Genomic DNA, 8,237 nt, shown 5'->3' on the forward strand with positions numbered 1-8,237 from the left:
CTTGACAATGGCGAGACCCCCTGCTGGAAAAAAGAAAAAACTCCATTCATCCATCCATCTGGGATACAGGGATTTATCCATTTGTCCTATTCTGAGCCCAATTAAAGGGACACAAGCCTGTATGACCTCACTTAACGGTTTGGTCATACACATCAGGTGAGAGCACAACTGGTGAAGGAGCACAATATACATTTATAAATTTGGTGGACTATTTTTTATATATTTTTTTAATATATATATTCCTAGATTGTAAGCTCGAAAGAGCAGGGCCCTCGATCCCCTCATGTTTTGCATTGTATTGGTATTGTTCTGTCACATGTTCTGTTCCCCTCTGTAATGTACAGCGCTGAGCGAACTATTGGCGCTTTATAAATACTGTATAATAATAATAATAATAATATTTCTTCTCATTTTTATTTTTTTTATATATCATAGAATCACGGATTGATTTGAGGATTCCTTTTGAGGACTTTATATGTGAAGATATGCATGCATTACTAGCATGATTGATAATATCACGTTATAAAAATATATTAGTAATCAGTTTATTGTTTTGCACGAATTGATTTTTGTGTATATTGTTAGTGGAGCGTGACACAAAATTTTTTTTAATTTGATAAAGACACATTTGTATACGTATGTGTATAGTGTAGGCGACCCACTGATTCAATTTATATAAGTATTTATTCAGTCACTAGATAATATTTTCACTTTTTATTTTAATTGATCAGATCATTTAAATACACCATAGTAGCTCACAAGAATCACACTTATAAATTTTGATATTGCTCATACACTTGTTAGTAGACACTATGGAAGTATTTTCATATTTAGAAAATAGAGACCTCAATATAGAGGATATATTTAAAGGAGAAGAGCACACTGACACTAATATCACAAATATATTTTGGAAATTAGGACACACAATGGATAAAAAAGTGAACACATGGTGGGATATTATCACCATGGAAAAATATATAAAAGAACAAAATGATCCCAAGGAAACTTAGATGGGAGTTTCCCATCAATGATGGTTTGATAGAAGAAGATGATATACAGGAGTGGTATAACTTCTTTAGTGAGAAAGGTATGGAAGTATTACAATGCCTAATAAAAAGAAAACAAAGGAAAATTAGGAAGATTGAAGCACAAATTATTGAGTATAAAGAAAAAGTAGAATTACTCAAAGATCAACCAGAATTTGGAAAATTCATGAATGCATTAAACAAAAATGTACAAAAGAAAGATTTAGAAAATAAGAAAGAAAAAATACCAAAGAGTAGTTCAGGATTACCAGCAGAAACAAGTATACAAATGGCAAATAAAATTAGTGAATAACGAATTAAAATCAGAATCAACACCAGAAAAAAACATAGCCAACAATCTATCCCCCAAAAAAAAAATTTGGGGTTTTTAAAACTCCCATATATCATACATCAAGAAATGAACAAAGAGAAGACAGACAACAACATTATGAAGAATATACACCTCAGCAATACAGGAGGGGCTATAATAGTAATAACAATTGGAAACCTAATCCAGCTCCATATAGAGAACCACCATACTACCCACCGCAAAGTGGTAGACCACCATATAATAACCAATACAGAGGTTATCAACCTAGGCCACATCAGGAGTATCAAAATTATGGGGGAAATGGAGGGTATGGCCAAAATCATCAGTGATATGTCCAATACAAACCCAAACCACAGGGATCACAGTATTATAAGAAACCTTACTATAAACCAGAACAAGTACCGATTCAAAATAGATATTTACCCCTAGCAACAGAGGAACCAGAGACTCCCATTCCAAATCCTTTTTTTAGGGTGGAGTCAAAATACCCCCCCCCCCAGAGAGAGAAGAACCCAGGGTAACACCAGTAAAAGGAGTTGCAGAGGAGGAAGAAGAAAGCAACAAAAAAGAAGGGATTAGTAGAGGGAATTTGCAATTTTGAGCTGTAAACCCCTTACCAAAGAAGAAGTATACATTCTAGATAAGGGGTTAAAATTTGCACCCATTCAGAGTTTAAATAGGTTTGATACATACATCAGCATCCAGAAACTAGTAAGGGATTTGAATATTAAAAAATATTATGCCCAAAATCCAAGCACAATCCCTATTGATATTAGAGAATTAGAAAGTACTTATCACACCACTCTGAAAAACAAATCGACTTTCAACCCCAATATAACAGACAACAGGTATGTAGACATGTTTAGGAAATTAGTTATAGAGGATGTATAGGCTATACAGATAAAAAATACAAATAAATAGGAGATTTAAGAAAAGAAATAAAATCACTTAAGCAAAGAGGATATTGTCACGTACCTTACTTGTGAGCCTGACGGCGGAGGAAGGCCTCTCGTACAGCTCCGGTTCGAGGGCCACTGAAGGTGGAATAGCAACCACAAGAGCACGGCGGGGTATGAGTGCCTGGTCAGTCCTGTAGTCTGTGTGGGAATTGCTGGCACTTCTCTGGCAGATGGGATGGCTGGACTGGCTGGCAGCAAAGCAGGCTGCTAGCAGACTGTATGCAGGGTCAGACAAGCCGGGTCGGTAAGAGATAAGCAGATCAGGCATGAATGGTAGGCAGAAGAATAGTCAGGTCACAAGCCAGGGTCAGTGATGGTGGGAGCAGATCCAGCAGAGTCAGAAGGCAGAGGCGGAGTACAAGAAACAAGCTGGGGTCAATCACAGGTAATCACTCACAGGAATAGGAATACAGGAGGGGGAGCTGCAGATCAGACAGCACAGGCTAATAGTGCTGCTGGGTATAAATAGTCTGATTAGCACCAACATTAGCAACGGGCTGTCTCGTGTGCGTGTGCACATGCGCGAATGCAAATGCACACGACTATGTGCAGCAGAATGGGCCCTCTCAGATCTGCGCCTGCGCCGCTGTGCACTATGGCGAGCATCTTCCTGACATTGCTCCCTCCTTACGGGCTGCCTCCGGATGCCCAGCTGGCTTCCTTTTTCCGGGTGGCCATGGAAAAAAAGCATAAATGAGTACTTTAGCATGGACATTCTGTGCGGGCTCCCAGGAGTTTTCTTCAGGACCATATCCTTTCCACTTGATCAGGTACTGCAACTGGTTCCTTCTTTTCCTGCAATCCACAACAGCTTCCACCTCATATTCTTCGTCTCCATTTACAAGCATCGGCTCAGGAGGACCACACCCCCTATTAGGAAAGGGATCCATTAGCACAAGCTTTAGGAGCGAAACATGAAATACTGGATGGATCTTAAATGATTCTGGTAAAGATAGTTCCTATGATACCTTGTTTAAGTTGCCTCTTTACTGGAAATGGCCCCAAAAATTTAGGTGCGAGTTTCCTTGAAGGGCATGCCAGCTTAAGGTTTGCCATGGATAGCCACACTTGAACGCCCACCTGAAGACTCAATTCCCCCCTTCTCTCTTCTCTTCTCATGACAATGCACCATCTCATGCTGCAAAGAATACCTCTGCATCAATGGCTGCTATAGATATAAAAGGAGAGAAAGTCATGGTGTGGCCTCCTTTCTCCCCTGACCTCAATCCTATTGAGAACCTTTGGAGCATCCTCAAGCAAAAGATCTATAAGGGTGGGAGGCAGTTTACATCCAAACAGCAGCTCTGGGAGGCTATTCTGACATCTTGCAAACAAATTCAAGCAGAAACTGTCCAAAAACTAACAAGTTCAATGGATGCAAGACTTGTGAAGCTGCTATCAAATAAGGGGTCCTATGTTAAAATGTACCGTGACCTGTTAAAATGTTTAAAAAGTTAAAATGTTGTTAAAAGTTTGATTGAAATAGCTTTTGATTTCAGTAAATATGCTGCAAACAGAACAAATGACAATTTTCAGTTCTTTACAACCTATAAAGTGTTTTGAAACTTACTGTGCGTAATAATTTGGAACAGTGCATTGTAAGTTTTTTATGTTTAAAAAAAATACTGATAGCATTAGGAGGATTGTTCAATAAAATTTGAATTGTACTCTTAATAGTTGATAACATGAGAATTATGATGACTGTTATTTACATCAATTATTTAGGTAAATGAAAAAAATATAATTTGCATAATAATTTGGAAAAGGGTGTAAAAGTGATCAAAAAAAAAAAAAATGAAAGGAACAGTGTAAAAATAATTTAAAAAATCAAAATAACTTAAAAAAAAAAAAGCACCCTCGCCCCCCCACACACGCACGCACATGCGTGCATGAGCCTTGACCCTGTGCCCGTATGTAAACAGCATTTGCACCATGCATGTGAGGTATCTCCGCAAACGTCAGATCAAGGGCAGTAATTCTAACACTAGACCTCCTCTGTAAATCTAAAATGGTAGCTTGTAAAGGCTTTTAAAGCATTGCCTATGGATATTAAAAATGTATGCAGTTTGTTGCCATTGCACGGGGCATGCGCAGTTTTAAAGCATGTCATGTTTGGTATCCATTTACTCGGCACACCATCATCTTTTATATCTTACCAAATAATTGGCCAATATATTGTGTTTTTTTGCATTAGAAGTAAAAAAAATGTATTTTTTGCAAAAAATTTGCGTTTGAAAAATCACTGCACGAGTACTATGTGACATAAAAAATTGCAGTACCCACCATTTTATTCACTAGGGCATCTTCTTTAAAAAAATATATGTTTCGGGGTTCAAAGTAATTTCCTAGCAAAAAATACAGATTTTTTTTTCATGGGAACAAAAAGTGTCAGAAAAGGCTTGGTCTTCAGGTGGTTAGAAGAGTGAATGATGTGTGGCATAAACTTCTAATGTTGTGCATAAAATGCCCCCACCCCCCAAAATGACCCCTTTTTGAAAAGTAGACACCCCAAACTATTTGCGGAGAGGCATGTTGAGTCAATAGAAGAATTTATTTTTTTACCAAAAGTTTTTGGAAAATGACAAAAAAAAATATTTTTTTTAACACAAAATTGCCTCTTAAATGATTTATTGCTCTCACATGCCATATGTGTATATGTGGAATTACTCCCAAAAATACATTCTGCTACTTCTCCCGAGTATGGGGGTACCACATGAGAAACTTTTTGGCAGTCTAGCCAAGTACAGGACCCCAAAATCCAATAAGCACCTTCAGGCTTTTAAAGGGCTTTATTTCCTCATTACACTTCCCGACTACCTATCACAGTTTTTAAGACCCTGAAATGCCAAGATAGCACCAAACCCCCCCAAATGACCCCTTTTGATAAGAAGCATGGTGAGTATTTAGCAGATCTCGTTTGTTGCCACAAGTTTTTGGAAAATGAACAAAGAAAACAAAAACATATTTTTTTCTTTTTTTTTATATTTCAAAACCTTGTGAGAAAAAATTAGATCTGCAAAATACTCACCATGCCTCTTTTTAAATTCCTTGGGGTTCCAAAAAGGTGTCTGTTGGGGGGCTTTGGTGTTATCCTGGCATTTCATGGCCTCCGAAACTGTAATGGGTAGTGAGGAAGTGAAATTAGGAAGTTACGCACCTTCAGGCTTTCAAAGTGTTCATTGGATTTCAGGCTCCTGTATGTGGCTAGGCTCCCAAAAAGTCTCACACATGTGGTATCCCCATACTAGGTGGAAGTAGCAGAATGTATTTTGGAGTGTTATTCCACATCTACCCATGGACTCAATATGCCTCTCAGCAGATAGCTTAGGGTGTCAACTTTCCGAAAAGGGGTCATTTGGGGGTGTTTGTACTGTCCTCGTATTTTAGCACCTCAAGAAATGTGATGAGCAGTCAGAAAGTAAAAGCTGTGTAAATTCTATTATCCATAGTTTGTAGATGCGATAACTTTCACACAAAGCAATCAATATACACTTTTTTGGATTTTTTTAACCAAAAGCATTTTGCAAAAATGTTTTTTGTTTATAGCGCCAAAAATGAAAAGTGCACGGGTGATCAAATACCACCAAAAGAAAGCTCTATTTGTGTGAAAAAAGGATGTAAATGTGAAACTTTTTAAACTAGTGCAGCTCTGTATAACAAAAAAATGGCGTAAATTGCAGTATCTATACCATAGTTTGTAGACGCTATAATTTTCACACAAAGCAATCAATATACACTTATTGGGATCTTTTTTTACCAAAAACATGTAGCAGAATACATTTTGGCCTAAATTTATGACTAACTTTTGAGTTTACTATATATTTTTTATAGCTGAAAGTAAAAAATATCATATTTCTTCAAAATTTTCAGTAAATAAAAAGCGCACAGGTGATCAAATACCGTAGAAAGAAAGCTCTATTTGTGTGAAAAAAGGACATAAATTTCGTTTGGGTACAGCATTGCATGACCGCGCAAGTATCAGTTGAAATAGTGCAGCGCAGAATAGCAAAAAAGGCCTGGTCAGGAAGAGGGGTAAATCCTCAGGATGGCAAGTGGTTAACTATTGTGACTTTGATGAGGATCAAATCACATTTTTTGGCAAATTAACAACTTGCCTACCGGGCACTTATACCCCCTTCTTTACCAGGCCAATTTTCAGCTTTCAGCGCTATCGCACTTTGATAATTGAGCGGTCATGCAAGATTGTACCCATATGAAATTTTTACCATTTTTTTCTCACAAATAGAGCTTTCTTTTGGTGGTATTTACTCGTCGATGGGTGTTTTTCTTTTTGCGCTATAAACAAAAAAATTGCAAAAAATTTGAAAAAAAAAAAGGTTTTGTTTCTATTATAAAATTTTGCAAACAGGTAATTTTTCTCCTTCACTGATGTGCGTTGATGAGGCAGCATTGATGGGCACTGATAGGCAGCACTAATGAGGTGGCACGGATAGGCGGCACTGATGATGGGTACTGATAGACAGCACTGATAGGTGGCACTGACTGGCAGCACTGTTAGGCATTGACTGGTGCAACTGCTGGGCACTGATTGGCGGCACTGCTAGGTATTGACTGGCACAACTGCTGGGCACTGACTGGCAGGACTGCTGGGCTGCACTGCTGGGTGGCACTGGTGGGCACAGGTGTGTGGCACTGCTGGGCACAAGTGGGCGGCACTGCTGGGTACCGATCATCAGGGCACTGATCATCAGTGCTGACCCCTGCTCTAACAACTGCCAGTTCTCGGCAGTACTTTCCTCACGATCTGACAGCGTGAGGAAAGTGCAGCCGAGAACTGTCAATTGCATTTCCCTGTGATCAGCATGTCATTGGACATGCCTGATCATGTGGTAAAAGGCCAATGTGATTGGCCTTTTACCAAATCACGTGATCAGCTGTGTCCGTAGGACACAACAATCACGGAGATCGCCGGGTGCATGCCCCTGGGGGAGTGCAGGAGAGCACGTCCTCCCAGAACTGGCTGGCTGCAGTGTAGCCGTCATTCGGCTATCTGCGATCGGCAACTGGTTAATAAAGAAATCCAGTTCATTCTAAGGGGTTCACATACTTTTTGTGCCACTGTATGTCAGATTATCAAAAATAACTATTGTTTGTTTTGCTATTACTGTGCTGGTGTTAAAAATGAGAGTGCATGCTGTGCTTAGAATTCCCTTAAGGCCTCATCCACAACAAACATGTAGAAACTGATGGAAAATGATGCACAGATTTCACTTGCAGAGACGCGGGTTTACATCAGTTTTCATGTGCGTTGTAATGAGTTTTATACACATTGCAGATTCCTGAGCAGAAAAAAATCTGCATGTGATACTAGTGTTGTGGTGTGAACAAGGCACATAGAGAACAATTGATTCAGTTGTGCCCTTGCAGAATGTGTGCAGAAAAACTGACATCTCTCCACCATGGTATGAACGAGCCCTAAACCAGAAGTTTGGGGTTGTTAAACAAAAAACTCACAAACATACATCCTCGCCTCCATGCTGCATCATTGGTCTGATACTGTAGCTGTCCCCTGTGGACTCTAACCCTGAGAACTTAGTGATCACATGACTGCTAATCGCTCAGTTCTTGGTCTGCTCCAAGCAGAGCAGTGACTGTCAGTCTGTTCTACCCCACTGGAGAGCCAGGCAAGAGCAACTGTCTGCAGCTTTCAGCAGCTGATCCGGCATTCGGTGGATCCTGACAATATAGTTACATAGTCTGGCTGAAAAAAGACAAAAGTCCATCCAGTTCAACCATTAAAAAAAAAAAAGTTTTAATCCTACACCCACAGTTGATCCAGAGGAAGGCAAAAAAAAACCCAGCAAAGCACGATCCAATTTGCTTCTGCAGGGGAAAAAATTCCTTCCTGATCCAAGAGGCAATGGGTTTTGGAATCTTCTAGAGCGTGGATTTGTTCTGTGA

General features: G+C 39.3%; 1 long non-coding RNA gene across 1 annotated transcript; it reads right to left on the reverse strand.

Moving 5' to 3' along the window:
* Window positions 1-889: 889 nt before the first annotated feature.
* Window positions 890-3,921, reverse strand: LOC149449843 (uncharacterized). Its single transcript, XR_016315360.1, has 2 exons — window positions 2,332-3,921; window positions 890-1,107 (listed from the first exon to the last, which is right to left on the reverse strand). It is a non-coding gene; the product is annotated as an uncharacterized LOC149449843 (long non-coding RNA).
* Between the last annotated feature and the right edge of the window lie 4,316 nt (window positions 3,922-8,237).

Source organism: Staurois parvus, unplaced genomic scaffold (assembly GCF_062004578.1).
Source record: "Staurois parvus isolate SC_StPar_1 unplaced genomic scaffold, SC_StPar_1.0 ptg000601l, whole genome shotgun sequence".
Taxonomy (NCBI): domain Eukaryota; kingdom Metazoa; phylum Chordata; class Amphibia; order Anura; family Ranidae; genus Staurois; species Staurois parvus.